The sequence below is a fragment of the Cyanistes caeruleus genome, chromosome 15 (genome assembly GCF_971803275.1).
Source record: "Cyanistes caeruleus chromosome 15, bCyaCae1.hap1.1, whole genome shotgun sequence".
NCBI lineage: Eukaryota > Metazoa > Chordata > Aves > Passeriformes > Paridae > Cyanistes > Cyanistes caeruleus.
The window spans coordinates 7,543,539-7,551,651 of NC_141715.1; the positions used below are offsets into that span (position 1 = coordinate 7,543,539).

At 46.5% G+C, this 8,113-nt stretch overlaps 1 pseudogene; it reads right to left on the reverse strand.

Annotated features, from left to right (window-relative positions):
* Positions 1 to 1,570: 1,570 nt before the first annotated feature.
* Positions 1,571 to 3,459, reverse strand: LOC147650351 (rho GTPase-activating protein 24-like; annotated as a pseudogene).
* Positions 3,460 to 8,113: the final 4,654 nt, after the last annotated feature.

Sequence of the window (8,113 nt, forward strand, 5' to 3'; positions counted from 1 at the left end):
TTGTGTGGAGAATGTGGAAGTTTTACCTCTTCTCTACAAGGCTTTGCAACAGACTCTGTGAATAAAGAAGGGATGACCATTTCATTTCAAGTACATCCCAAAGCATCCCTGCATTAGGTGGTGGGATGTTTTTCAGGTTGCTGTTTGATCTACAAGGAAGATCTAATCCATTAAATTTATACCAACAGCAAACAAAAAAAATAGGCAGGATATGTGAGCAGGGAAGTGCTTTGCAAAGCATTATCTGAGAACATTCCTCACTTAAGCAATACCTTTTCTTTATATATCTTGCAAATTCTTGATGCTAACAGGACAACTTTTAAAAAGTAAGGAGGGAATGATGTGATTAAACAAGACTCAAATATTTTTTGAGGAAAGAGGGACTTTAGAAGCTGATTTTTCTCATACTAATGAGGTCTAAAAAAGAGAGCAGAAAAAAAAGAAGAATGCAAGTGCTGGAATTCAAATGAAAAACCTACTCATTTGTGATTGCTTGGGGAAACAGGCTCTTGTTCAGCGATGCACTCCCATGAGTGTGTGGAAGGGGTTGGCCAGGAGGCACTTGGGAATGAAGAGTTGCAATACTGCCTGGGGCTTGGAACAGAGCAGAGCTGTCTCATTCCATGAGCCTTGTAGTGTAAGACTTTGATTTTGATGTGATTTTGAGTCATTCATATTTGATCTTAAAATCTTTGCTCTTCTCTGGGGAAGAAGAACATCTGTGTGGTTCCTGCTGACACACCATCGGCTGCTTTGGTGACACTCACCTCTCAGGTAGGTGGCCACTCTTACATTTAATGTGTCTGGAAGAGCAAATAACAAACCACATGTTTTTATTGTACAAAGTATAGTTTGAAGTTGGTACAGGTTTAAGTAATGTGGTATTTGTGTTTGTGTGAAAGTTGTGCAGTGGGTTAAAAGAGCAGTGGTTATTTTGTTGATACTTAACTCTGTGTGATAAATGCCCTATCGAGGTAGTTACTCTGTTTCTTAGACTAATGTGTTCTTATGGGAGTGCTGTAGGGAGGCTGATTATAATCCAGAGCTGCAAATGGCTTTGTAAGAGACCTCACTCTCCATGAATGAAGAATATCCCTTCAGTGAGAAGGACAGCAGCTCTGACCCCAGGCACAGTGCAGGTGGGAGCTGTAGGGAGGTGCAGTGCTATCTCCGTGTTTCTGTGTCTGCCTGAAACAGCAGCTTTGGGGTGTGCAGGTAGGAGCTCAGCTCTCTCCTAAAGCTCAGGTGAGACCTTTGGCACCCCTGGGATGGCTGCTAAAACACTCCAGCAAGTGTTAGTGATACCACTTGAGCACTTGGAGCATCACTCAAGGCCACCCAAAAAATACCAGAGTGCTGCTCTAGTGCACTGCACAGGCTGGCTTGGAAAGGGGTAGTGCCAAGAGTTCCAAAGATTTTTCCAGTGGTAAGAGAAAGTGTCCCTGGCATTAGCAGGGTAGTACAGAGCTCCTGGGGGTCCCATCATGTTTGTAACAACTGCTCACTGCACAATCGACAGCCAAGGTTTCTGTTAGGTTTCCTGTTTCACCTCAGCAGGAGCATGTGCTGACCCCTGGACTGGCCTTTCTGCCCCAGTTTAGCTCCACTTCCAAGTGACACACTCCTATTTATTTCCACCTGTGCATTTCCCAAAAGGTTCCAAAGAACTCCTCCATTTCTCTTTCTGAGAAATTCCATTACTGAGTGTTTCATCTCCTCTCTCTGCATCTTCCTTTGCTCTCTCTGCATTTCTCATCTCCTTCTCCCCCAGCCTGTAGCACTTAGACTGCTGTCCCAGTTTCCAAAGCATCCCCTGCAACTCCAACTGCAGCACTCTGTTCTGCTCCAGGCTGGTAAAAACAGATACTGTAAAGCACAAGATTAATTTCCCCTTTAGAAAAGCTCTAGTCTTTTAAAGTTAGCCTTTTTAAACATATGTTCCCATAAATACAAGTATTGGCACCCCCAGTATGTTTCCAGTCTTTGGTGTTATGTATTAAAAGCTGCAATTTTTAGTTATCCTAATTTATAATAAGTATAAATAACCATATGGCCAAAGGAGTCAGTTTGTGGGTTGGTTGGTTTTTTTAGGGTTTTGTTTTTGTAGTGGAATACTCCAGTAGTGTAACAGCAAATGGCAGTGCAACATATTTCAGGAGACACTGGTGATTCTGCTTAAATTGCAGTTCCCTTGTGCTGCAGGGGAACACAGAAGAAGAATGCAGCAAAGATAGTAAAAGAAAACCAAACAAAAAAAACCAAAATAAAATCCTACAAACAGTTCCTTTACTAAGAAGAAACTGAGGAATAATTTAAGAAATTAAAGATTAAATTGATCTTTTTCTTTACATGAGGCAAAGTGTAATTTCACATTACCCTCTTGCCATCTGTTGAAATGCAGCATGTTGAGGTACTTTCTGGTTTATGTCAATTTGCATGACATACTTGTAACTTTTAACTAATTAACAATGTTATATTTCAAACATTCATTCCTTTTAACTAGACAATAGCAGAGCAGCACTCTTTGGAAAATGAGGCCTGGAAATGTTGCTGCCTTTTGGCATTGATAACAAGCTATGGGTAAATCTCCAATTTCTAATCTTAGAAATTGGGAAAATACTAATGAACACTTTCCTCAGAGCTGTTAAAATTCATGACTTGCAATTTGTAAAGAATAATGACTTACTGCTAATGCTGCTGAGCAGTCTCCACATTATTCCCTGGAGAAATGCTTGATATTGGATTAAGGCAAAAAGGGAAAATACACAAAAGACCAGAGGCTTTTCAAGAGCTCCATGCAGCCCTGCAAAAAATCTTTCAGATGCTCTGGAGTTCCTCGAGCACCTTACATGAAAATGAGTTTGGATGACTGAATAATCACCTACCTAATCCTGTAATGCTGGATCCTGGTGCTGTGCCCAGGGGTACAAGGAGGCATTGACAGGCAGTCCCTGCTCCTGGTCACATACAGCGGGAAGGGATGCCTTCCTTGAAGCCTCATGGTGTTTAAAATCCTTTACCTTGCAATTCCAGATTTGTACTCAGCCTTTTGTCTGCCATCAGCATCCTCAGAGCTGCCAGGCACTGCTGTGAGGGTTTGCTGGCAAATCCCCAGGGTAAGTGAAGCTGTCACTGCCATCCCCTGGGACCTGTCCTGTCTTTTTCTGATCCCACAAAACATAACTTAGCGCTGTCTTGGTTTCTTAGGAGTCTTCTGGCCAGGCAAGTTTTGTCAGATATCTTGAGATTTTTCCTCAATTGTGGTTCCTCAGGAGGAGGAGCCTGTGAGCTGCCCAGCCTGCTGTCCCTGGCCTCCAGCACTCACCCGCTCAGTGACTCTTCTGCTCGAGAGGGGACCTTGTTTTTGTGTGTGCCTTGCTCTGCCTTGCCACAGGTCCTGAGAGTTTTCTTCCTCCCCACAACTGTTTGGAGCTTTTCGAGTACTTGGGAAGGGTCCATTTTGCTAGATCTCTGCTAGAGATCTTATTTCAGCCTCCAGCTTTGCTTTCTGTGCACAGCAGGTTGAGGCCTTGAGCTGCTGTACCCTTCTGCTGCCCACTCTCATTGTCATCATGGCTGGTTTATTGTCATCTCCAGGAGCTACTGCTGCTTTCCTACCCCAGCTTTGGGCTGTAGGTTGTCTGACACCTGCAGATGGTCCATTTGAGAGCTGAGCACCCTTAAATGGTTGAGTTCCCTGGCTGGGACAGGAATTCTGGAGCACTGTCCCAGTCCCTGGGCTGTGCAGGGGGAGCAGAAAGCCCCCTTTGCAGCATCAGGGACACAACTCCTTGCATTCCCCTTCCCACAACTTGGGAGAGAGACCTGTAATGTCTGTTTTTGCTGTGCTGTATCCAGCTGGTGAGGCACAAGAAAAATGGCATGGATGTGAAATGGCTGGTGCTGCTCATCCCTGGAGCATCCACGGCGTCGGCTTCAGAGCGAGCAAATCGCAGCGGTGCAGCAAGGGAGGGACTCCTCCGGTCATGAGCTTCAAGGACAAGAAGCTGGAGGTTAAGGAAAAATAGGCCACATCAGCGATATTTCAATTCCTCTTGGAAAAACTTTGATGTGAATAGATATGGAGTGTTTATTTTAGCTGCCTGTTCTCACAAGAGAATCAAGCACAGCACAAAAATAACTCGGTTATAACTAAAGGAAGAACAACCCTTGCAGTTTAAATGCATGTCTCAGAATGTTTAAAATGTCTCAGAAATAATAGAGATGGTTTAAAATAATCTGGAAACATGTCTCCCTCATCCCCACATGTTCAGTCTCACGATGTAAGAAATTAAAATGAGCTGTTTTAAGTGCTGCTCTGTTTGTGTTTTTACCTCTTCAGGTTTCCCTCTGCCCACCTGACAAAGCTGGGATGTGTTCCTAGCAGAATTGGGTCTGGGAGGTTATTGAGATGCTTTCCCACCTTAACCTGCACTCCCTGCAGTAGGGAGAGTCCTTAGAAATGAGCAGGCATGTGAGTGTTTTGGGAATCTAAAGAAGGACAGGGGTGTGATATATAAAAGCCAAGTGAGTAAGGCTTTAGCTGTCTGAGGGGGAAGATGCTGTGCTGGAGGAAGGTGGGGAGGAATCCACTAATTTGATTTTGCAGAAGTGAGATAATAAACTGGTTTAAATTCCACCATCAACCACCCTTCCCCACCCAGTGCTGCAGTTGCTGCAACCTAAACATTTTCTCCAAAGAAAGATCTTCCCGGAGTATTAATGGCAGTGTTTTACAGGAGTTCTGTGCCTATTAATAAGCTGACAGATGGCTGTAGTTTCTGATGAACCGGATTCGGTTTCATTGATTAATCTGTTTTCTCCCTGCCCCAAAGGACAGGCACAGCTGTGCTGCCCAGCAGCTGCTCTTGCACAGACCTGATTTCCACAGGCACATCTGCCTGGCGAGGAGGCAGTCCCGGCACTGCTGCCGTGGGGAGCCTGGGGGGAGCTGGCCTGGCGTCTCTGTTGAGGCAGGGTGGAGAAGCAGGGCAGCCAAGAGAACCCCATTTGAGAGCTGAGGCACTGGGAGGAGTCTGACCTTGTGGTCCCCATTGCTGTTAAAACAACACCATGTGGGTGAAATCGGGGAGTTTGATGGCAAATTCAGAGAGCTGACCTCCGCTCTTGGTCCCCAAGCCCATCTATTATTGGAACCGATTCACGTGGGGAGAGCTGTTGGAGGCAGCAGGTTTGCAGCACGTGGGGCTGGGCCTTGGGAACAAGCAACCCTTAGTCCTGTGCCTCTTTTACAGGGTGGCTGCCAAGCTCCAGATTAGAAACTCAAAGTACCCCAGAACAAAATCAGTGGGGTGTCACAGCTGGAATCTCATCTACTCTGTGCTTCCTCTCCCAGTTATGATCTTGATGAGGCACAGCACCATATAATGTTAATTTCCTCCCCCACACCCCTCTGGATTTATGTTTATTCATATTCCATGTTCTCCTTTCACCTTCCCTATGGCTTCTCCAAGAAGATTGCTTGTATTTGTTTCCTGACAATGTAAAGGTCAGCAATGAAAAGAGCTGTGGTTTTGGGTTTTTTTGCCCTGAGGCAGAGGAAGAGCTCTGTTCCAGACTCTCAGTTTGCAGAGAGCTGGGATGTTTTGAAAAATTGTTTCTTATTTTGGACTGACTTGGGATGGAGCTTGTGATTCTCTGCTATGACCTCTCCCTGGAGCGCAGAGATGCTGCCATGTGTGGTTAAAATTTAACATGCTTGAAATAGTTCCTCCAGGCAAGCTGTGGGACTCAGCCTCCCTCGGTTCTGGTCCTGTGCCAGCTGCCTGTTCCCCTGGAATCGCCTCTGAGCTCTAGAAGAGAGCCCAGAGTCCCCTCACTGTGCCTTTTTGTGGGGTATCATTTGCACTGCAGACAGATGAGATGTGACTGCTCCAAAAGGGACGTCGATCGGCCCCAGCACCGTGCATGTTTGAGGTCACTGTGTGGATAAAACTCACAACTTCCTTCACACAGAAACTGGTGACAGAGTTAGAGAGTCATAGAATAGTTGGGATTGAAAAGTAGTTTGAAGGTATTCCAGTTTCAATCTCTGCCATGGGCAGGGACACCTTCCACTACTCCAAGTTGGTCCAAGCTTGGTTCACCCTGGCTTTAAACACTTCCAGGGGCTGGGCAGCTACAGCTTCTCTGGGCAACCTTTGCCAGGGCCTCCTCACCCTCACCGGGAAGAATTTCTTCCAAATATGTAAAATCTACCCATCCTTTGCCAATTTGAAGCCATTCCCTCTTGTCATCACCACCTGCCATTGTCCAATGGCTGTCCCTCTCAGCTCCACCATTGGAGTTTTGTTGTAAACCGGGTTAATCAGCATTTTCTCACCTTCAGCCTGGGGCTAGAGCTGAGCTCAGCAAGGGAGAAAGCAGAGAGACTTGCACACAGCTGGCAGGGCATCTCCTTGTGCCAGGCTCAGCTCTTCCAGGTTGTTAAAGCAGCCCTGTGGTTTGTGCAGGTAGCCAAGAACTGCTCAAAATGCACTTCCAGGTGTGCACTGGAATGGCTGGACTTGGCACGACCTGAAGCCATCACTGTGCTCCCAAATCACCCTGATCTCCATGAGCCCCTTGTGCAGCTGGGCTGGAGAACACGTCCTGGCATGGGGAAACACTGCTGCCCTCTTCTGCAGGATGCAGAGCTGTGTGTGGAACGAATGATTTTAATGCTCTCTTGGTTTGCCATTAATGAATTAGAACTTTTGTTCTTGCTGGGTTTTTTTTTCAGCGAGGTCTTCCATGATGTTGGAATAATGAATGTCATACCCTCATCTCTTGTATTCCTCTTGCACCTGAATTAAAAATAAAAACATTTTCCTGTGCTTTTTATTTTTTCAAATCCCACTTGTGTTTTAACTCTGAATGAACTATTTATTGTGCTAAATATAGTGATAAAGGGAAACAAAGAAAATGTTCTCTGTGCACCTGCAGAGAAAGAACCAGGATGGACCAGCCCTGGCTGGGACAGGCTCTGGACCCAGGCACCTGCTTGTGTCCTGAGTCTGACCTCTGTTAAACCCCTGGCAGCAATCTTGTGTTGTTTGATAGCAATCTTTTTATAAAAAGAAATAGAAACAAAACAATAAAAAGCAAAATGACTTGATTTTGAAATCTGATTACACTTTTAATCTTAGTTTGCCTTTATGTGATGCATTTTCTTATACAAAGGTGCTGCCACATTCCAGTAGAGGAGGAACAGGTGTGTGGGGCTCAATGCCACAAGGAGCTGAGCTTTTTAAGCCTTGGGGCTTCTCAGGAATATTTGATATTGCCCGTCTGCATAACATAATGTTTTTGTGCACAAATAAAGGTCTAGGGCTGCAGCCAGAGAGCAGCACAGAAAATGAGGGTGCTTGCCTTTGGGCAGCTGGAAGCTGCTGGAAGAACAGAGCTGGAGTCTCCTTCCCGTGACCCCAGAAAGAGCCGAGAGCCCTTTTTGGCTTCCCTGGCTCTTCTCAGGCCGGAGCTGAAGGCAGCATCCCCCTCAGCCTGCCGGGGGCTCCGCAGCTGCCTCGGCTGCCGGGTTTAGGGGATGGCTGGGAAGGGGGAAATGACCTTTTTTCTCTCCTCTCCAGAGCAGGGCTCAGCCCATCTCCCGCTCGATGTCACGGCTGGGGCTGGGTTGGGGCTGCTGCCGCTGCCGGAGCCAAAGCGCCCGGAGAGGAAAAATCCCACCCTTTTTTCAAGCTCTATGACAGTTTGTAACCAACATCTTATAAAAACAAGCCACAACATGGTTTGCATTCCTTTAAAAAGGGAGCAAAAAACAAGTGTGGGGGAGTATTTGAGAAGACAGTCTCCTGGCAGGAGAGGGCACTGTGTACTCGGCTATATGGGAGGGAATGCACGCTTGGGGTGAGTGTAGCTTTAGGTGAAAGCTGTGCACCCCACTGCCCCCGAGGTGTCACCAGCACCGTGCTGTGGACAAAAGCTCCGAGCTGCTCCTGCTCCTGCTCCCACACCTCGCTGCTTTGGGTTAAAACCCGCTTTGTACCTGGTGCTGGGGCACAGGGACTGCCGAGGGAAGGGGCTGGGATGAAGGCAAAACCAGCATAGGGAGGTGGGAAAAAAGGCTTCATCATAGGCAGCATCTGCATCA